Source organism: Dendrobates tinctorius, unplaced genomic scaffold, assembly GCF_039654945.1.
Source record: "Dendrobates tinctorius isolate UK_male_01 unplaced genomic scaffold, ASM3965494v1 ptg000070l, whole genome shotgun sequence".
Classification (NCBI taxonomy): Eukaryota; Metazoa; Chordata; class Amphibia; order Anura; family Dendrobatidae; genus Dendrobates; species Dendrobates tinctorius.
Window position 1 is genome coordinate 29428656 of NW_027361738.1, and position 22405 is coordinate 29451060.

At 46.9% G+C, this 22405-nt stretch overlaps 1 pseudogene; it reads right to left on the minus strand.

Annotated features, from left to right (window-relative positions):
- Positions 1-1975: 1975 nt before the first annotated feature.
- Positions 1976-20282, minus strand: LOC141095496 (nuclease EXOG, mitochondrial-like; annotated as a pseudogene).
- Positions 20283-22405: the final 2123 nt, after the last annotated feature.

The window sequence follows — 22405 nt, forward strand, 5'->3', positions numbered from 1 at the left end:
AATTTTATAAAAAAGAGACATGTAACAATACATAAGTCTGTATTGCATGTTTGACCATCACACTGGAGAGTGTATGGATCAATATAGTCATTTTTTAATGAAAACCAATAGTAAAGAATGTTAATAATAATCATGTCGGTTTTCAAATCGATCAGCTGCGATCAGGTTCGGCAGGATATAAACTTTGAACAGAGCTGGAAATCACAGCTCTGCTTAATGTGTAATGGCCGATGCCACGTACTGCAGATCAGATTTATGACAATAAGGATAGGTCATTGATATTATATGCCTGGACAGCCCCTCTGCATTGGATCTATCACTGCTACCTTCTTGGATAGTTAGCTGTATAGCCTAACTACTGCAACTGTAATGAAGCCTTTCCTTTACTGATGTCTGAATTATTTTCCTCCACTTGTAATGACTGTCCCCTGTTCCATTGTTTTAAATACATCTGTATAGACGTGTGTACTATCAAGAAAGACCACCGAGGAAAGGGATCACCCCTCTAAGGGTAAGTTCACACTACGCATTTTTGCAGCTTTTTTAATGCAAATTTTCAGTTCCGTTTTACACTATCAGCAAATTCTATGAGATTTCAGAAATCTCATGCACACACATTGTTTTTTTCTGTCATCAGGATTTTGCGTGTTGCATAGTTTTTTGCACAATGGAGCAAGTCACTTTCAGCGTTTTTCACCCATTGAAATGAATGTATCAGATTTTGCTGATTTTTTTGTGCCAAAACCTGATTCTATAGAACAGAACTTTTTTTTCAACACTAAACTTTATCAGCATGCATAAGAAACAAGTCTAGCATGCCAGAAACACAGTAAAAATGAGGGAGATCAGGTTTTGCTGCAGGAATTGGAAAACTTGCAAAGTCAGCAGTCTATCAAATACTTAATTTTCCCCACTGTGTATACTGGCCCAAAGTACGCTCTGGTTGGCCTCCATTACATGAAGAGGGTCCTATGGATAAGTCATAAGAATGTAGGCAGACATATTTTCAGGTATGTGCCAACTATAAGAATAATTTATATTGAACTCTGTGATATTTTAGGAAGAACTCCCGGTGTGGACCCGCTGGACCGTGGCAACGAACCTCCCGCGGGCGAGATGACCAGGTGGACCACCCCCTATACAGGGAGTGTTAGGGGCAGTCCCACGGGTAGCTATCACCACAGCAGCTGGTACCCTGCGAAGGACACAGGAGTCACGACTGGAGGTCGGAGAGGCTGGCGGGGGATCTCCCCAGGACAGGAGCACAGATGGCGGTCAGGACTGGAATGACGACAAAGCGGCAGGGACCGGACACGGACTGGAGGACACAGGGACCGGACACGGACTGGAAGACAGCACAGGGTGGAGTGGAGCCCCGGAGTACCAGGACCTAGAAGAGAGAACAGCAGAGAGCACGGGTAAGATATAGGCAGGAGAGCGGGAGCTGCAGGCAGAGAAACGAATGGAGGGACTAGGGGCCAGAACCACTAGCTAGGCACAAGTGATCATCAGGCACCGCCAGGAGGAAGAGGCGGCCTGATATAGGGAGTGTGCCTGGAACTTCCGGGTCATGACCTCCTGCCAGAGCAGAGAGAAGAGGAGGGTGCACGCCTGCAGGGGGAATGGAGCGCGTGAACGCTCCTGAGCACAGTGTGGGCGCACGTCCGAGGAGCAGGAAGCCAGGCAGGGGAGCACGCCTGACAGAGAGCAGGGGACTGAGCGGGAGCGCGTGCTGGGTGAGTGCGCCGTGGAGCTGAGAGCTGCGGTGAGGACCGAGGCGGGCGCGGCAGCGGTGTGGGAGCCGGGAGTAAGTGGGACGGCTGGAGCGGCGGTGAGGGAGCCGGCGGGGACTGCGGCAGCAGCAGGGGAGTGACAAACACCATGTAAATCTAACATCAAAGGGAATCTGTCACCAATCTGTCACCAGGTTTTTGCTACCTCATCTGACAGCAGCACAAAAGTAGGAAAAGACAGATTCCAGCGATGTGTCACTTAGTTTACTGTGGGAGATGTGACACAGAGTTCTTAGATACAGCATATACAATAGAAGAGCTGAAAAGCTGCCACGGGCCACACCACAGCTATGTACATTATCTATAGACAGTGAGCTGCTTATCACAGGAGGGGCGGAGTCGAACTTGGTGTCACCTGCTGCTGCAGTCTGAGCAGTGATAAAGTCCTCGTGATAAAACCTTCATTATAAGTAAACAACAGCACACAGCCTCATAAGGGACACATCGATGAGTTACCCATTTTAACCCTACCTCATACTTTCTTCAGATTACATAGCGAAAGCCTGCTAATGGATTTCTTTAAATATATACATGTATTTCCATCCTTTGACAAGTAAAAGAAAACATCTGATAATCCCTGATGAGTTGGTAATAATGGCCTGGTATCAATAGTCATAGCCGCACAAAGTGAACACTCAGCGGGCAGCAAGATTTCTCTCCCTTCAAGAGTCCGGAAGGGAATGATCAAAGCCTTCTTGGTCCGGCTCACGGACCGACCCACTGAATAATGACAAATGTAACGTTTTTTTCTATGCTTTATTCCCCCCATATTTTTTTTAAGTACTTTACAAAAGTCCTCATTTAAAGGGATTTTTCCTTGTTAAAGGTCACCTTTACAGATTCCTGAGCAAAGAAAAATAGAACTTGGTTCCATGTGATTATGGGCCCTGTAACATGCAGCTATGACTTGTTACCCTTGTCTTCCGTCTCGTACAGTAACAGTCTCACAAGACTCCAGTTCATTCTTCTTCTGTTCATAAAGTTCTAACAGATACCAGTCCGGCTTTATGTTGGCCTCACGCAATTCTAGCATGATCTTCTCCACTTTCTGGAGGCTTCTTGCATTCTTCATGCTCCGTCCCGCAATGTATAGTTTGAACTCTTCTAGTTTAATAAGCTTACAGGTGTCCTCCTCACAAAAGTTCTTCACTTCTTTTGATTTGTCCACTTGAGGGAAGAAAACAAGACCAGATGACTTCTCAAGTGTCTCAAGAGGGACCTGAAATTCTGGCAACTGATGCTGAAAGCTGATGGGGACGTTGGGAACAATAAAAGCTCCTTCAGCTAGAGTCTCCTCAGAGGGCTTCCTCCTGGCGAGGATCACCTTGTACAGATGTGTGGGCATGGCTACATCATCACTGCCAATAACCTGAAATAAAAAATGAGCAAGAACATCTTCATTACACCAAAAAGATCACAGTGCACCACCACAAATTGCAGTAGGCCTCTGTGCACCTACATGGAGACTTCCACATCGCCCCTCAAACACCCCACCCATCTTCACTATTAAAGTTTAAACTTTAAGGACTTGTAAGATTTGTAAAACGAATATTAAAATGCCATCAAATAGCAAAAGAAGCTGCGGTGGGCATCTCTATTCCTGGGGACCCAACTGGCCCCCAATAATATAAACTTTCAGCCCACTTATTTCACTGTTATCTGACAATTGGGTCCCGGGAAGCGGGGACTGCATTAATGGATAAATAGAAAATCAGCAAATACCTTTATTACAAATTAGATTGTTTAAAAGTGCCACCAACAAGGTGCATTCATTCTCACTAACCTGTCCGTCCAACGCCTAATGTCAGGTCTGTGGCAACAGAAAGGGAACCTGTCACCAGAAGTGTCATAACAGCTAAAACTATGACTTTACTTAGCGTCTGTGCTGCATTCCATAAATGCTTATATACCCCCTGTATACTCAAAAAAAAACCTTTAAAGTTCTCCCGCGTTGTATGGAAATCGGGTCGGTCCTGTCCGATGGCCATGGTTTAGGGCCTCTTGATCCCTCCCTCCCGGCTGCTGCTCGCCGCCCTCTTCCCCGGCTGCTGCTCGCCGCCCTCTTCCCCGGCTGCTGCTCACCGCCCTCTTCCCCGGCTGCTGCTCACCGCCCTCTTCCCCATCTGCTGCTCGCCGCCCTCTTTCCCGGCTGCTGCTCGCCGCCCTCATCCCCGGCTGCTGCTCGCCGCCCTCATCCCCGGCTGCTGCTCGCCGCCCTCATCCCCGGCTGCTGCTCGCCGCCCTCATCCCCGGCTGCTGCTCGCCGCCCTCCGTCCCGGCGGCTGCTCGCCGCCCTCCGTCCCGGCGGCTGCTCGCCGTCCTCCGCCCCGGCGGCTGCTCGCCGCCCTCCGCCCCGGCGGCTGCTCACTACCCTCTTCCTCGGCTGCTTCTCACCGCCCTCCTCCTTCAACTGACATGGATGATGCCTCACATCAAGATTTCGCCAGGCAATGTGGATGCATCAAGGAGTCACCTACGTCAATTAAAGAAGGAGAGCAGTGAGCAGGAGCCAGGGGGAGGGATGGGGAGACCTGAAACCACGGTTCCAACCTCTATAGTGCCCACAGAATGATAATGAAATGGGGCAGCCCACTAGAAAAAAATTTGATGCAACGTTACAAAGCACCAGAATTTTATAGTGCTCACAGAATTATAATAATGACATTGAGCAGCCTACTGAAAAAAAAAGTGGAAGCCAAGTTACAGAGTATCAAAATTGTGTATTCTAATAAAGGAAGATCCAGACTCTATAGTGCTGACAGACTGATAATGAACTGGAGTATCCCACTGGAAAAAAAAGAAGCCAAGTAAGAGAGTGTCAGAAGGGTGTACTCTAGTAAGGGAAAAAAGGAAGTTCCAGACTCTATAGTGCTGGCAAAATAATAATGACCTGAAACTGACCATTGAAAACAGAGTGGTAGCCAAAATACAAAGCATTCGCTTTGGAACAGTTCCAGCTAGACTGGTACAGTTAGGTCCATATATATTTGGACAGAGACAACATTTTTCTAATTTTGGTTCTAGACATTACCACAATGAATTTTAAACAAAACAATTCAGATGCAGTTGAAGTTCAGACTTTCAGCTTTCATTTGAGGGTATCCATATTAAATTGGATGAAGGGTTTAGGAGTTTCAGCTCCTTAACATGTGCCACCCTGTTTTTAAAGGGACCAAAAGTAATTGGACAGATTAAATAATTGTAAATAAAATGTTCATTTCTGGTACTTGGTTGAAAACCCTTTGTTGTTTTGTTTAAAATTCATTGTGGTAATGTCTAGAACCAAAATTAGAAAAATGTTGTCTCTGTCCAAATATACACTCACTGGCCACTTTATTAGGTACACCATGCTAGTAACGGGTTGGACCCCCTTTTGCCTTCAGAACTGCCTCAATTCTTCGTGGCAGAGATTCAACAAGGTGCTGGAAGCATTCCTCAGAGATTTTGGACCATATTGACATGATGGCATCACACAGTTGGCGCAGATTTGTCGGCTGCACATCCCTGATGCGAATCTCCCGTTCCACCACATCCCAAAGATGCTCTATTGGATTGAGATCTGGTGACTGAGGAGGCCATTTGAGTACAGTGAACTCATTGTCATGTTCAAGAAACCAATCTGAGATGATTCGAGCTTTATGACATGGCGCATTATCCTGCTGAAAGTAGCCATCAGATGCCTGTTCTTAGCTGAGAGGAGTGGTACCCAGTGTGGTCTTCTGCTGCTGTAGCCCATCTGCCTCAAAGTTCGACGCACTGTGCGTTCAGAGATGCTCTTCTGCCTACCTTGGTTGTAACGGGTGGCAATTTGAGTCACTGTTGCCTTTCTATCAGCTCGAACCAGTCTGCCCATTCTCCTCTGACCTCTGGCATCAACAAGGCATTTCCGGCCACAGAACTGCCGCTCACTGGATTTTTTTTCTTTTTCGGACCATTCTCTGTAAACCCTAGAGATGGTTGTGCGTGAAAATCCCAGTAGATCAGCAGTTTCTGAAATACTCAGACCAGCCCTTCTGGCACCAACAATCATGCCACGTTCAAAGGCACTCAAATCACCTTTCTTCCCCATACTGATGCTCGGTTTGAACTGCAGGAGATTGTCTTGACCATGTCTACATGCCTAAATGTACTGAGTTGCCGCCATGTGATTGGCTGATTAGAAATTAAGTCTTAACACACAGTTGGACAGGTGTACCTAATAAAGTGGCCAGTGAGTGTATATGGACCTAATTGTATGTGCACTAACAGCAGTGATGAGGGCAGCAGGTCCAAGCATTTACCCTGGTTTTGGATATTATACCAAGTAAGCCCCCCCAGATTACGATTACGGCTGATTGCTGGCACAAATCACACATAGGTGCAAAAACGACAAAGAATATTTCCCCAAAATCACCCATGATGCCAATGATCATGCCATGGAGGTGTTGCAAACCTGCCATTCGCTGCCCCACGAAGCCTTTTATTACATATTATGCCCATAGCTCCTCATTTAAATTCTGAATTTATAATTTATCAAATTAGAATCTCACCCTGGTTACTGAGCAAACAGGTAGCTCTTAATGAGAATGTGCGGTGTCTTTCACCCTGAACTAAGAAATTTAGTGGATCGGAGGCTGCCGATAAGAGGAACTTCATTTCACGACTGAACGCTTCTCAACACAATCAGGCATGAGCAGAAAGCAATGATCAGCCAGACTGAAGGAGGCTCATTGTTTTCTAGAACACGGCGGCCGACCGGTCATCTCTGAAGTCACTACATGAACATGTGGTGGTAAACAGCGGCTCACCTGATAAGTGACACTTTTCTTGCCGTCCTCATTCTGCACGGGTAACAGCAGGGGGCGCTCACAATCCAGACATCATCGAATCGCTGTGTCAGGTCTCGACAATACATTTCAAACCTGGATAAAGATTTCAAGCAATGAGAAAAATGAGCCGCCATTACTCCATTGTAGGACTGATCTCATTACACTACACATGCAATGGCCTGGCTGATGACTGTCCCCGGAGAACATGTCCACCTCCAGCCGCCTTCGGTTATGTCATTCTTTGCAGATATTTCTACATATCTGTATCTGAAGCTCCAGATACGGTTCTCCTAGACCTGTGAATAGGAAATTTACCTAGTTACATAGTAATCCAGAAGCAGAGGGGTGTCACCATACAAATAGATGCCATCCAGGACAGAGTATGAAATCACCGTGAATAATGACATTTATGGGATGGGGTATTCCCATCCCATAAAGTGATGGCATGTTACTTTATGATCGGTGGAGGTCTGACCTATGGGCCCCTCACCGATCCTGAAAATGTTGTACTCTCTACAGAGTGACGCCAGAGGGGAACTACAGCTCAGCGGTATACCACCACCTTCCTCAGCGCCTGTGCTGCATTACAGAAAGTTGTATACTATGTCCTGACTCCCCCTTATATCTCCAAAAAAAACTACTGAAGTGCTCCAGCAAGGTATACAAATTAGGACGGTCCGGTCCCAGGGGTGTCATTACAGCGGGGCCTGTCCCTCCTCTCCCCTGCTAAAAGCCGTCTTCCAGCTTTGATTGATGTGGATGACGTGTCCTGTGTCATCCATATAGCTGAATGAAATCTCGCGCCTGAGCAGGGACATTGCCGGATCGCACAAACGCACTTTCCTCTTCTCTACTGCAGGCCGAGCCTAAAACCTAACTGCGCATGCGCCGGTACATGTCTTTCCAGCTCCTGCTTACCAAAACCATTTTGCCAATATTGTTTTCTGGGCAAAATGGTTCCGGTAAGAAGGAGCCAGAAAGGAAGGAAGGCTGTAGAAGGCGCCATGTCTCGTCATATCTTTGTGTTTGTGACATTGAAGGCTCAATGTGGGTTCAAACTGCAGTGGTCCAGGAAAGACCACGATATGTTAAAAGGATTGTCCATTACTGAACAGCCCCTCATTAAATGCTAAAGGACACCAGATTTAAAAAAAATAAAAAATATATTTCTATATATTTACACACACTTGTCGGATGGAGGTTATTCCAGCAATTTTTAATCGCTGGTATAACCCGAGTCTTTTGATAGAGGACACTGGTGTCACAGGAGCGTTGCAGACTGCCACACCGATCAGCTGCAGCCTTCAGTCAGGTGAAGCCATTTTGTCTGATGCCACGATGAAGGCTGGAGCCGACTGTCATGTCACATAACCTCTGGAAGACAGCTCCAAAAATCACTGAGATGTGGAGTCCGGGTGGTAAGGAGGTGATTTTTACTATTGACAACCCCTTTAATCTTTGAACATGAGGCAGGACTGCATCTGCATTTCAGATTGTAAAGTAAATCCCTGTTGACCATGGACCTTACCGATTCCAGAAGCCGGCGTTGTTTTTATAGTTTTGGGGCACAATGTTTGACAGGTAAAATGTTTCAGCCATGGCCTCCTGTGGACGTAAAAGGGAACTGATGTAAATAGTCAAAATAGTAAGGGTCTGTGCACACGCTGCAGAGTTGTCGCTTTTTTTCTGCACAGATTTGTCATAAAGTGAATGAGAATCCTGAAGTCTCATGCACTTATTGCTTATTTGGTTTTTTTTTTAAATTCGTTTATTGAACCAAAGGCAGGGTATACAGTATGCAAACCGACAGCAATGAAAATATCATGTAACACACATTCATATCACAGAGCAACAATGTCAAGCAGCGTGTGTATACCAACTGTGCATTGAATAAAACATACTGTCAATTGCCTTATATTAGACTGTGTATTATTATTCAAATAATAAAGCCTGCCTACTTCTAAAACATTACTACTACAACAAAACAACTATTTGCAGCCTGTGTCTATATATTTAGCTCTTTATCATGCGATATCTCCGTCCTACAACGTGAGGTGAGAAGAGTTCCACCTCTCCCATATCTTCTCAAATTTACCGGGGCACCCTCTGCTTTGGTAAAGCGTACGCTCATATGGGATAATCGAGTTCACCAGTTCTATCCAGGCCCTAAGGGAGGGATCCGAACCCCCCATCCCCCGCAGTGCCAACACCTTCCGTGCCATGAACAATGTCTCCCTTAAGAAAATCCCCGTATAATGTCCCCATGTCTCATCATCCACACCCCAAACAGACAAACCAATGGCTCAAGGGGAACAGGAATCTGTGCCAGGGAGGTTAATAATGACGTCACCTCTTTCCAGTAGTGTACTATAATCGGACATTGCCAAATCATGTGGATAAAATCTGCAACGGATGCATGGCATCTCAGACACTCCGAAGATTGGAAACGGCCCATCTTAAAAAGTCGAGTCGGAGTCAAATATGATTGGCTTATGATATAAAGTTGTATCATTCTATTGTTAATTGACGGAGACACCTTAATTGGTGACTCCAGAATTTCCTCCCACTCCTCCCCCCCCCCCCCCCCCCCCGTGTGTCAGGGATGAGCCTTTCCCATTTCCCCCTAACCAAGCATACGGCAGATTCCGTCCCCACCGATAGCATGTGTGTGTACAGAGAGGAGATGAGACCCTGTGGACCCTGTGATTTAAGAATGCCTATCAAGGGTAGAGACGAGATGGCACCATTCATATCGACATATCTCATGTGCGATTGAAGGGCCGATCTTAATTGCAAATATCGGAAGAATTGTGACCTCAGGACATTGCACTTAGCTTGTAATTGTTCAAAAGATAATAGTGTACCGCATTCATATATATCCCCTATCGTAGAGACACTGCACTGAGGCCAGAATTCAGCAGATGGGTGGGCCAGCAGTGTCGGAAAATAACTGTTATTCCATAAGGGCATTCCAGCTATGATGTCACTAAATCCAACCACCCTCTTAATCTGTCTCCAAACTAGTCTTGCCAGACGAAGCATGGGTAGCAGACGTGGGACTTTTACTTTTTCCATCTCCAAGAACCCTAGCGGGCAATCAGAACGTGCGGCATGAAGCAAATGGCTCTCAGAATTAGGAAGATGATTACCAGGCATCCACTTATTTATAGCTCTTGCAAGTCCCACCAGAAAATATAAAAAAAAAATCCGGTAGCGCCACCCCCCCCCCCTTTTTTGACCTTTGTACGGTGGTTAGCTTAAGTTTTGGCCTAGTTTTCACCCATATGAAAGATGTAATTTGGGAATTTAAGTTAGTGAAAAAAGACTTAGGCACCACCACAGCACTATGTTGGAGAAAATAGCTGATCTTAGGGAGTAGTATCATTTTAATTAGATTAATGCGTCCAGCTACAGACAGCGGGAGTTTACTCCAAATCGCAAATTTGACTTTAACCATCTCTAATAATGGATATAATGAATGCTGCAGCCAGGATCATATTCCTCACCAATCGTTACACCGATGCCTCTACCTTGTGCCAGTCATTACACTGGCTACCCATCCACTCCAGAATTCAGTATAAACTTATTACCCTCACCCACAAAGCCCTCCATGGCTCAGCACCACCCTACATCTCCTCCCTTGTTTCAGTATACCACCCTACCCGCGCCCTCCGTTCTGCTGATGACCTGAGGTTGGTATCCTCAATAGTCAGAACCTCCCACTCCCGTCTCCAAGACTTTACACGTGCCGCGCCAATTCTTTGGAATGCACTTCCCAGGTCAATACGATTAGTCCCCAATCCCCACAATTTTAAGCGTGTCCTGAAAACGCATTTATTCAGACTGGCCTATCGCCTCAACACATTAACCTAACCTATCCCTGTGTGGCAGAGCCAAAAGTTTTACCATAACCAGGTTCCCAGCATCATGTTCCCACATGCTTTATGCATCCATTAGCCCTCTGTGTCTGTACTGTTACACACTTAACATTATGGCTGGTCCATACAATCAGAGCAACTGTTACCACCCACCTTTCGTGTCTACCTCTTTCCTCATAGACTGTAAGCTTGCGAGCAGGGCCCTCACTCCTCTTGGTATTTGTTATAATCTACTGTATGTGATTATTGTTATGCTGTAATGTCTATTGTCTGTACAAATCCCCTCTGAAATGTAAAGTGCTGCGGAATATGTCGGCGCTATAAAAATAAAATGTATTATTATTATATATATATTAAGTTGTAGATCAAGTGTGCTAGATTGAGAAATATGAACACCCAAATATTTAAAATGTGGTACAATAGGCAACAAGGAGAGAGTCTCGAGTCGCGGCATCGGGACATGAGAAAGAGGCATCAGAGCAGACTTCTCCCAATTTATATACAGGCTGGAATATCTACTGAATTAATTTATAGTGGCAATCACCCCCGTCAACATCTCCTCCACTCTATCCATAAATATTATCATATCATCAGCATATAGGCCTATGGCATCCACCCGATCTGCTATCTCTATACCCATAATATTAGAAGTTCTCATGCGAATTGCCAAAGCCTCTATTGCAAGAGCAAAGAGGGCCGGGGAAAGGGGACAACCCTTACGAGTCCCCCTGTGTAAAGAAAAAGACTCGGAAATGGAACCATTTACAATGACACAGGCTTTAGCTTTCATATATAATGTATTAACCCATTTTAAAAATCTATTTCCAAAACCGTATTTCTGCAAGCATGCGTGGAGGAAAGGCCACTCAAGGGAATCAAAGGCCTTGGCCGCATCCAACGATGCCAATGCCCATCTATTGTCCGGCATCAGGGAGCTATATTGAACCACTGATTGAACCCGTCTAATATTAATGGAGGTGCTCTTCCCAGGCATAAAGCCGGTCTGGTCAGGATGTACAAGTTCCAAAATAATTGAATTTAGCCTAGTTGCCAAGATCTTCGTAAAAATTTTGTAATCCACATTTACTAAAGATATGGGGCGATAAGATCCACAGTCCAGAGGGTCCTTCCCTTCCTTCTTAAGCACTATTATATTAGCCTCATAGAAGGACTCCGGCATGACCCCCCCCCCAATCTCCCGGAACACCGACAACAAAAGTGGCGCTAAAATCTCCCGATATTTCCTGTACAGCTCAATAGCAAACCCATCCGGCCCAGGGGCTTTCCTAGAGGCCATATCCCTCATGGCATCTTCTATCTCTTCCAGAGTGAACTCAGCGTCCATAAAGGCCCGCTGAGAGGCACTTAGCGTGGGAAACGTTATATCTGATAGTCTAGACACCCCTGGTTACCAATGAAAATGTTTTGAACTGTACAGTGAGCTATAATAATCATGGAAACATCCCATTATTTCTTCCGTCGAGGACACCACTGTACCATTCAATACTATCCACCCACATCGCCAGACCACTAGATCCAAAAATGTAATCTATACGAGATAAGGAACGCCTAGTGGAAGAATGGCAAGTATACTCTCTTGTTTCTGGGTGACGTGTCCTCCATAGGTCCAACCATCCACTACCTTCTATAAACTGTGATAATTGGGATGTAGCTACTGCCGGGGTCCCACCCTGTGTCCCGTCATCCAGTCTCAATCTATCGAGGCAATTATTCATAACCAAATTAAAATCCCCCATACAAATAACATCTGCGTCTGGATAGTTTAAAGCAAAACAATGCTTTTTGGAGAATCGCCGTACCAGCTGGAGGGGGATTATAAATACACAGAATAACATATTTCCTAGAATTGATCAGTGCATACACAAATATGAAGCGCCCTTCAGAGTCTCTCCGGGCCTCCCATCTAACGTCTTTGTGTATTAATAATGAGACCCCCCTAAAGTAACTGGTGTGAAATGCGTGTATAGACCATTGAACCCATGGTTTTTGTACACTCCGAGCAGTATCCCTGGTCAAGTGGGTCTCGACCACAGCCACAATATGAGGGTGATAGTGCCTAATTTGTGAAAATACTTTAATCTTTTTCCTGGGGGCTTTGATACCCCTCACATTCCACGTCATGCAGATTAATTCAGATCCCATCTCCACTTATCTGGGTATGTTGCGTATCGGTGCCTAAGTAGAACTCAGAGACATCACACAAATAATAGGACTTCCATTGGCTGCAACCTCTACCTAAGTAACACTGAAAGCTAAAACTAAAGCTTTTGGAAAAAAGACAAAATATAACCCTAGTAACATAGGAGCAAAGTCCCGCTCCTCTATCAAAAAACAAACAAGGGGATACCATCACTGAACACAGTGTCCAGTATTGTAGATCTCTGGGTGTCCGCCAGGAGAGCTCCGATTAAGCCCGCAATGAGAGGATCCAGATGAAAATAGGTACTCTAGGACTCCTATGTAGGGGACCCTCTATGGGACCGCAGCCACTCGGCAGCCTCCGCCGGATCCGTGAAAAACACGGAGGAACCCCCGTGGACAACCCGAAGCCAAGCTGGATAAATCATGGAATATATAATGTTCCTTTCCCTGAGCCGCTTCTTGATGTCGATAAATTGCGCACGCTGCTTCTGGAGTTCCACGGAGAAATCTGGGAAGATTGAAATCACGGCGTCGTTGAACTTGATGGGGCTCTTTTGTCGTGCGAGGAGCAGAATGGTGTCTCTATCCTTACAGTTGAGGAGACGCACCAGGAAGGGTCTAGGCGGGGCCCCCGGAGGTAGAGGTTTGGTGGGAACTCTGTGGGCTCTCTCAACAGCGAACACCGAGGAGAATTCATCTCCCAGAGAAGTCTTAAGCCAGCCTTCTAGGAATTGCTCAGGGTGTTGACCTTCAGAGCGTTCAGGCAGACAGATGACACGGATGTTGTTCCGATGCATTCTGTTTTCTAGGTCATCTGCCTTTTGACTCCAGGCGTTCATAGATCCCGCTACCTTAGTTAGCTTAGCCTCCATAGGTGTAATGGTGTCTTCCACCCGGGACACTCTTGTCTCCACCTCCGTGATGCGCCCCCTCATGGCCTGCATATCGTGACGGAGTCTCCCCAACCTCAGTGTAGACATCCTCTATTTTCTCCGTCAGGGATGTCCTGGTGAGGGAGATAGCCTGCATCAGCTGTTCAGATGCCTATTTAAGGGTCATTTCTTCCTGTTCAATCTCCTCTCCACCCTCTGAGGGACGATTTTTACGTTGAGATTGTGAGGTGTTCCGTAAATAGCGTGCGCTCTCAGAGGGGTCAGGTCTGACAAATTCCTTCAATTTTTCTGCTGCCGTCGAACCCCTAGACCGATTCATGTTTAAGAACCACGAAGTATCCCAGTGTAGCTGAAATTATACAGTCCAGAAATCCTCCTGTTGCGCTTATATGTATATAACAGGGGTTACGTTTATTAGTTATAGCCTGGGAGCAGAGTTCATGTAGACAAAAATAGAATGTCACCAAGGCTCCTATGGCAGGGGGAGGGATACCTACTCCCAGAGAGATAGCAGCAATGGGAGGGGGAGCAGATTCCCCCACTGTAATGGCACCAGCAGGCCAGCGATGCAGAGTAGAGAGAGGACATTATGCAGGGCCCATCTTTCAGGGCACTCACCGCACTCCTCTCAGATCCTTTAGGATACAGGTCGCTGCCCCTGCGACGCTGCAACACTGGAGACTGGACACCGCGCTCCTACTGGCAGAGCGCGCGTCCTATATGGCCGCCGCTCCCTGCGGGCCCCGCCGTCCACTCCCGTCTTCCAAGGCTCCCCCGCTCACCGCGTCCTCTTTTAACTTTCCAGCTGACTTCTTTACTGCACCAGCAGTGGTGCAGCAGTGGGGGCCGACGCGCAGCTCACAGCAGCCGAACCGCTCGCCCAAGATGGCCGCCGCCTCGTGGAGGAACAGCCGCCCACTCCAGCTCCTCCAGCCGCTCACACACCGGCCGCTCACCATCCTCCTGCGGGGGCCCAGGGGGGATCCCGGTATCCAGAGGGGGCAAGGCAGCCCCGAATATGCCGTTGAAAAGGGTCCTAGCATGCAGGATTATACAGGATGGTGAGGAGCTCTCCCGTCCAGCGTCCTCTCTCCCTCACTCCATAGCCACGTCCCCCCTTATTGCTTATTTGTGACTTGCAGATTTCACTCATATTAATGAGTGGGAAAAATCTGCACCAAAAAAAAACATTTAAAAAATGGGGCAAAAACGCATGTATTACACGCTGTTTTTCGTGCCAAGAGATGCCGAAATGGTACAGAAATATCTGCACCAAACATTTAACGGCTGCACACACCATAAAGCTTTATGACAAGTCAAAGTAATGAACTTTATATTCCATATTCTTATGTAAATACAAAAAGAAAAGAAAAAAGACTAATTTTTTATAGATTTTCTTCTTCAGATAAGCAGAAAACAGATTCTTACTGTAGAATATTTACTGTCCCCCGCTGGCGCCATGTGACCCCGGGACCACCCGCTACGTAAATAGTCTTCATTGCTGGCACTAAATAATTGCGGAATGTTTGGATCCGGTTTAATTCGGCAGTGTTTCCGGTCAGCAACGCCTAAGGAAAAGATAAAAAAGAAAAACATGTTCTAAAACCTAGACAAACAAAACAAAGCACAACACCCCCTGAATTGGGGGGCAACTATATTTATACTGAGCCGTCCTGCTGTTTACAGTCCCAAGAGGGGCCTTTCCATTGGCAGCTGTATACGACCATTAGGGCTCGCTCCCACTGGCGATTAAAGAATAATAATAATCAGATTGCATTCGTACCAATTTAATCCTATATTTCATTATCTATCAGTGGCGGGTTTTTGCCAGCGCTGATCGGATTGCAATCGGACAGGAAAAAAAATGGCAGCATGCTGTGATTGCGCGCCAAATTCGGATCTCACGCACCCATACAAGTCTATAGGAGAGTGTGTAACATCGCACTGCACTCGGATATCAGATGATCATTTCCACTGTGGATTTGGTCACTAATCCACAACAAAACGTGTAATGAATCCACAGAAGGAACCAGCATTTGTTGATCGTGGATTCCACCCTGCTCCGTTACTAAGCATTATTGAATAGGGTGAAATCCACAATCAAAATCTGTACATGAATGAGCACGCTGCAGATCTGACGTCGGCACCATGCTTTCATTTTTTTGCAATGTGTGACTGAGACTTTCAAGTCTTCTAGACTGCTGCAGACTAAACCACAATTCCGCAAAGTGTGAACTTGGCCTCAGGACATGCCGCAGCCTCACTTAAAGAGGACCTGTCACCTGTGTGTGGCTGCACGTACGATGTAAGAAAAGAGAGAGCAGCCACAGACCGACGGTTTTACAAATCATAACTCATTAAGAAAGACGTCCAGCAGTGTCCCTAATGACAGGCTAAAGGTTCGGACTGTCTAGAAAAAAAATCAGGTCCGAACTTCTGGGTTGTGGGATCTGGACATACAGAGCGAGATCCAACAACCCTCCGTGGCCGCCGTGACAGTAAAGTGCGAGGCCGATGATCTACACCACAGCGGATACATCATTTACTGAGAGGCGAGGTAACCGCTCTAATGATGTTACCGACTGGTAACTGCTACGTACCGGACGGGGCGACACTGGTTTGGCTCCAACGTGAGATTTCATGACACCTCACGAGGTCTCACACTGAGGGAATCTGAATGCCACGATCTAACAACATGCAAGTTTGAACCTGAATTTTGCTAGAAAGTCGGGTCTTTTAGGTTGGTATTAGCAACACTTTTTTATTTCATTTTTGCCCATAGGTTGTTTAAAAAAAAAAATTAAAAATCACCAGTCGGAGGCTGCCCGCTGTTCTCTTAAATAAAAAGGGCGACCTGAGACTGGTGACAGGCGCTCTGTAATGTGACCGCTCTAGACAAATGTCTAATGCTACAGTTTTCCCAACACTGAAGTCAGTAAGTGAAAACGGAGTCAACTCAGAAACAAATAGAAGAGGTTTGAAAACTTTTTTTTACTGCATGGGAATAAACATTAAGGCTATGTGCCCACGTTGCGTGTTAAACCGCACACAGAAAACCGGACTCCTTCCCAGAAATCGCGCGTTTTTTCCGTGTGATTTCACCGCGATTATGATCGCGATTTTCGTGTGCGATATTCAAGCACTTTCCAAGCGATTTGAAGCATCACTTGGAAAGTGATTGACAGGTTGGTAACATTCATCAAACATAGTGTTTGACAAGTGTGAGCAGCTTTTTAATATTGAGGCCGCCAATGTTAAAATGCTGAAAAAAATAAAAAAAAAGGGGTATATTTACCTTCCGACGTCCCGCGCTGCATTCTCGGCCTAAGCGTTCCCAGTAATGCCTTGCGAGACCTGTGATGACGTAGTCTCGCGTTGCTATAGCGATCTCGCAAGACCACGTCATTACAGGGCCTTGCCGCAAGGCATTACTGGGAACGCTTAGGCCGGGAATGCAGCGCGGGACGTCGGAAGGTAAATATACCCCGATTTTTTATTTTTTATTCTTTTTTTTTTACAGAGGTATGGTACCCAGGGCCTGGAGGACAGTCTCCTCTCCTCCACACCGTGGGTACCAACCGCAAATGAGACGCTTCACTTCGCGCATGGTGGGCATAGCCACATGCGGGAAGTAAGCGATTCTCATGCATTCCTATGGGTGTGGAATCGCGGCAATTCTTTGCGATTCCGCACAAAAGAATGAGCATGCTGCGATTTTTTTCCGCGATGCGATTTCGCCGTGGAAAAAAGCGCAGCATTAGCACAGCATGTGCGGAATGCCATAGGAATGCATGGGGGCGTCATGTACACGATTTTTAAATGTTTTCGCAGTGTTTTCGAGCCGAAAATCGCTACGTGGACACACAGCCTAAGAATTCACTACAACGTTGTCTGGCCTAAGTGGTGAATTGTCAGAAAAAATACTAAATACATCAAAAATGAGATGTGTAAGAGTGCCACTAAAAATGGATAACTGTGATCCTGACATATTGTTAGACCTCTGGGAATCCAGTGCTGAATAAAGGGGGCTGTCCCACTCTCTGTCTTCAGGAGGGCACAGCTCCCGGTGAGCATGAAGTCAGAAAATAGGAACGGCACTGAGCGCCCGAAACATTGTGACAGATGAGACGAGCCGCATGTTTCCACCGCTCACTGGAACGGAGCGCTCAGCTGCTGTTACAGGAGGCGGCTCTGTCTCATTATTATGCTTTACATTATATAGCGCCAGTAATTCCACAGCACTTTACAGATCTTGCCTTCACTGTCCCCATTGGGACTCACAATCTAAATTCCCTATCAGTATGTCTTTGGAGTGTGGAAGGAAACTGGAAAACCCAGAGGAAACCAACGCAAACACGGGGAGAACATACAAACTCCTTGCAGATGTTGTCCTCGGTGGGATTTGAACCCAGGACCCCAAAGCTGCAAAGTAAAGGTGCTAACCACTGAGCCACCGTACAGTGCTAACCACTGAGCCACTTTGTTGCCCATTGTGCTTCTTACTAAGAGACCAGCCGAGGTAATGGAATTAATTCCCTTTTTGCTCACCAACTATTTTCTCTTTTGTAAGATGCTCAATGACCCAACGTGGGGTCTTCTTTGCTTGATCATAAGATAAAGCATGACCGATATATTGCCTGACCTCCTCTCCACTCTGCGGGAATCCAAACTCCTCCAATGGAGACTTCTGTATGGGTTCTGGGGGGAAAAAAAAGGGTTAATATTAACATTATATCTGGTTCAGTAGGATCAACCCTCCTAAGCCATCTAGATGGCCACGCAAGTAAATAAAAAAAAAAATTAATAAAATGATAACGTGACGTCTTCAATCTGATCTTATTACCTAGAAATCTACACTTGTCTTCATATGTAAATGAACGGTTAAGATCTACGGGCCGGACATAGATCTCCCTGAGAATCTGCCTCCAGAGACTTTTTTAAATGAAAGGAGGTGTTACCAGTGTAGATCAGGAGAGCTGACAGTCAGTCATTACATGTCTCACACCAGCAATGCCGCATTTCATTTAAAGTTGTCCACTGCTAGGACAACCCCTTGTCATACCCCACGCTTTGCCCCAATAAGGTAAAAAAGCCTATACTCACATCCCGTGCCTGCGCTGCTCCCACGGTGTCAGCACGCGCTCTCTGCAGGGCTCTCATGCGGTTTGACACTGGCACACAATCAGCGCTGGCATCACTGTCCCCACCCTTCATATGAATTGAACATGAAGAGGAAGTCGGAGATCAGCCGCAGCCCGGACTTACTCTTCATGTACAACTCGTATGAAGGCGCGGACAGTGACGCCAGCGCTGATTGGGCAGCGGAGTCACGTGTCACATCGCACAAGAGCCCCAGGACCGCGCGTACCGGCCCAGCGGGAACAACGATGGCACAAGGGGCGAGGATAAGCTTTATGTAATCTCTGTAATCATTCTGCACCAAAATACTATCTGTGCCAACTGTTGGCGGCATAAACTTAAAATGAAGGAAACAATGGTGTAAATTGCTGTTGCTTCACAATATAACTCAGCCTGCAGAAAAAACACCAAATATCAGAGCTACAGACAAAAAAAGAAAAAAAGTGTCTAAAAATAACAGAACAGAAGAGAAGCTGAGCAGTGGTGAGCGTGCTGAGGTGTTATCTGGGCATGCTGGAGCGCTAACAGTGACTTCGGTGTGCTGAATAATATGTTCTAGTCCTTGCGGCTGCATGTCTCGTGACAGCGGTGACACATGTAAGGGTATGTTCCCACGGTCAGTGGACGCTGTGTACATCCGCAGCCTCCAGATGTTACAGCACAGTGGAGGGGGTGTCATCATATCCCACGCCCACTATGCGGGCAGACGCCTCCGGCTTCCATGTGGAGCGTCTCTCCCGCCCGCAGCATGTCTATATATATAGCGGAGACGCTCTGTCTCCACAGGATAAATCTCACCCGTACAATGTAATGGGAGCCGTGATCCCGCACGGTTCAGTGATCACATGTGGAATCACCGGCGTTCAGAAGCCGGCAGCGCTGTGGATGGAGCGGACATGTGCTGCCAATACTGACCGTGGGAACATCCCGAGGAGTGACTGACAATCCCTGCATGTGCCGCTGCTGTCAGCCACGAGACATGCAGCCGCGGGGACCAGAGCATAGTATTCGAGCACGCTGGGCACTGCGAGCACTCGAGCATGCCCAGATAACACTTTATCCGGCCCCGCTCACTCATCACTGATTCCACGGTGTGGACGTTGCGCTTTTTTACTTCTCTCCTATAAACCGACACAGAACAGACCCCAGACAGACCCCATAACGATCCATGGCCCCTCTGCTCCGTCCTGACAGGAGGGGGCGCTGCAGTAAGGCAGAGGGTGAGAGGGGAGCTCGTACTGACGTCACTGAGAGCAGGGACCCGGATGCAGGCCGCAGCCCAGGCGTCTATGACAGGGCCTCCCTCCACAGGGGTAACGGCGCACACTCTCCACCAGGGGGCGGCTTTCTCACCTGGCTCGTCTCTTTTTCGCTCGTATAAGTACAGCGCGGCTAGGAGGACGATGTGCTCAGTGTAGCCCCCAGCACGAAACCCCCCAGAAAGCGGCGGCTTATAATCCTGTAGGAAATATGTCCTGACATCTTCAAGTAGTTGTAAAAGACGAATGAACCGGAGCCGCCACCTGCTGGCCGGGAACAGTACAGCACTCGATTTACAGTAGAATCCAAGGCGTGCTACCAGCGACATCTTGCGGCCAGACTTGTTTATTGCATGTGAATAAATTGTATGTAGACGGGCGCCACCTACTGGCGCGGAATAAGACTGCTACTATGCTGGTGATCGGACATGAGGCGTCACATATCTGAGCTGTGATTTGGGGTCACCTCAGGAGTCAGGTATAGGTGTAAGCAGGGCCGGACTGGGGCGAGAATTCAGCCGCGGCATTGTAGGTGCACAGGCCACGTGTGGGATGAATGTGAGACATCTCTGTGCACTTGTAGGTTGTAAGAAGTGAGGTTGGAGTAACACGACTCTATGGCCGGGGTCAGACTTGTGAGAAACTCGGACGAGCCTCGCATCAATACCCGGCACTGCCGCCGGCACTCGGGACCGGAGTTAGCGCTGCATGTATTTCTATGTGGCTGAGCGCTCCAGGCCGAGTGCCGGCGGCAGTGCCGGGTGTTGATGTGTGAGACTCGTCCGAGTTTCTCACTTGTCTGACCCCGGCCTATAACACGGTTGCAGGTGGTCCAGTATCACAGCTCCGTCCTATTGTCGCTACTTTACCTACATACCGGGGTCTCGTAGATAATGATGAGGACGCTGCGCTCTCCATGGTGTTGGGGGTCTTCATACAGCTCACGGGCCGGGATGTAGATACCCCCGGAGCTAATACTGATGACCCATGCTACAGACAGCGATCAGTCTCAAGTCCCCAATCATCACTTTTAACCCTTTCGAGACTTTACAATTTTCTGTTTTTTGCGTTTTCCTTTTTTTCCTCCCCTTCTCCCCAGAGTCATAACTTTTTTCTTTTTCCACCAATACACCCACATGAGGGCTTGGTTTTTTGCAGAACGAGTTGTACTTTTGAACGACACCATTGATTTTACTGCTGCAGCCAGGATCATATTCCTCGCCAATCGTTACACCGATGCCTCTACCTTGTGCCAGTCATTACACTGGCTACCAATCCACTCCAGAATTCAGTATAAACTTATTACCCTCACCCACAAAGCCCTCCATGGCTCAGCACCACCCCACATCTCCTCCCTTGTTTCAGTATACCACCCTACCCGTGCCCTCCGTTCTGCTGATGACCTGAGGTTAGCATCCTCAATAGTCAGAACCTCCCACTCCCGTCTCCAAGACTATACACGTGCTGCGCCATTTCTTTGGAATGCACTTCCCAGGTCAATACGATTAGTCCCTAATCCCTACAATTTTAAGCGTGCCCTGTAAACGCATTTATTCAGATTGTCCTACCGCCTCAACATATTAATCTATCCCTGTGTGGCACAGTCAAAAATTTTACCATAACCAGGTTCCCCGTATTATGTTCACACATGCTTTATGCATCCATTAGCCCTCTGTGTCTGTACTGTTACACACTTAACATTATGGCTGGTCCATACAATCAGGGCAACTGTTACCACCCACCTTTAGTGTCTACCTTTTTCCTCATAGATTGTAAGCTTGCGAGCAGGGCCCTCATTCCTCTTGGTATCTGTTATGATCTGTGTGATTATTGTTATGCTATAAAGTCTATTGTCTGTACAAATCCCCTCTGAAATGTAAAGTGCTGCAGAATTTGTCGTCGCTATAGAAATAAAATGTATTATTAATATTATGGGGGAGTGCTGCCTTATATTACAGTCTGCCTATAGGGGGGTGCTGCCTTACATTACAGTCTGCTCATTGGGGGCTGCAATATACTATACTACGTATATTGAGGGCTAACTGGTGTGTTATACTATATGGAGGCTGTCTAGGGGGTGTAGATTACAGTAAGGGGGCCATCATACAATGTGGATTTTACAGTGACCATCATGCAGTCTTGGAGCCATCATTGGGGGATACTAAGGGGTCAGTATATATAAAGTGAGGGGGTATTATACTGTGTATAGGGGAACGGTACAGGGGGTATACTCAGGACATTATTAAATGTAAAGTGGGCACTTATTGTTATAGGGGAACTCAGGTTACTGTGACTGTGAAACGGGGCATACAGAGGGCATTATTACATTCTAGGGGGCAAAATGTGGGCACTGTTTTCTAGGTCACTTGCACCCGGCATTACTGTATTATAGAGGGATGCTTTAGAATTTAGAGGGCACACAGAATCACACAATTGGTGCAGTAATAGGGACACATACGGCAGCAGCGGCTC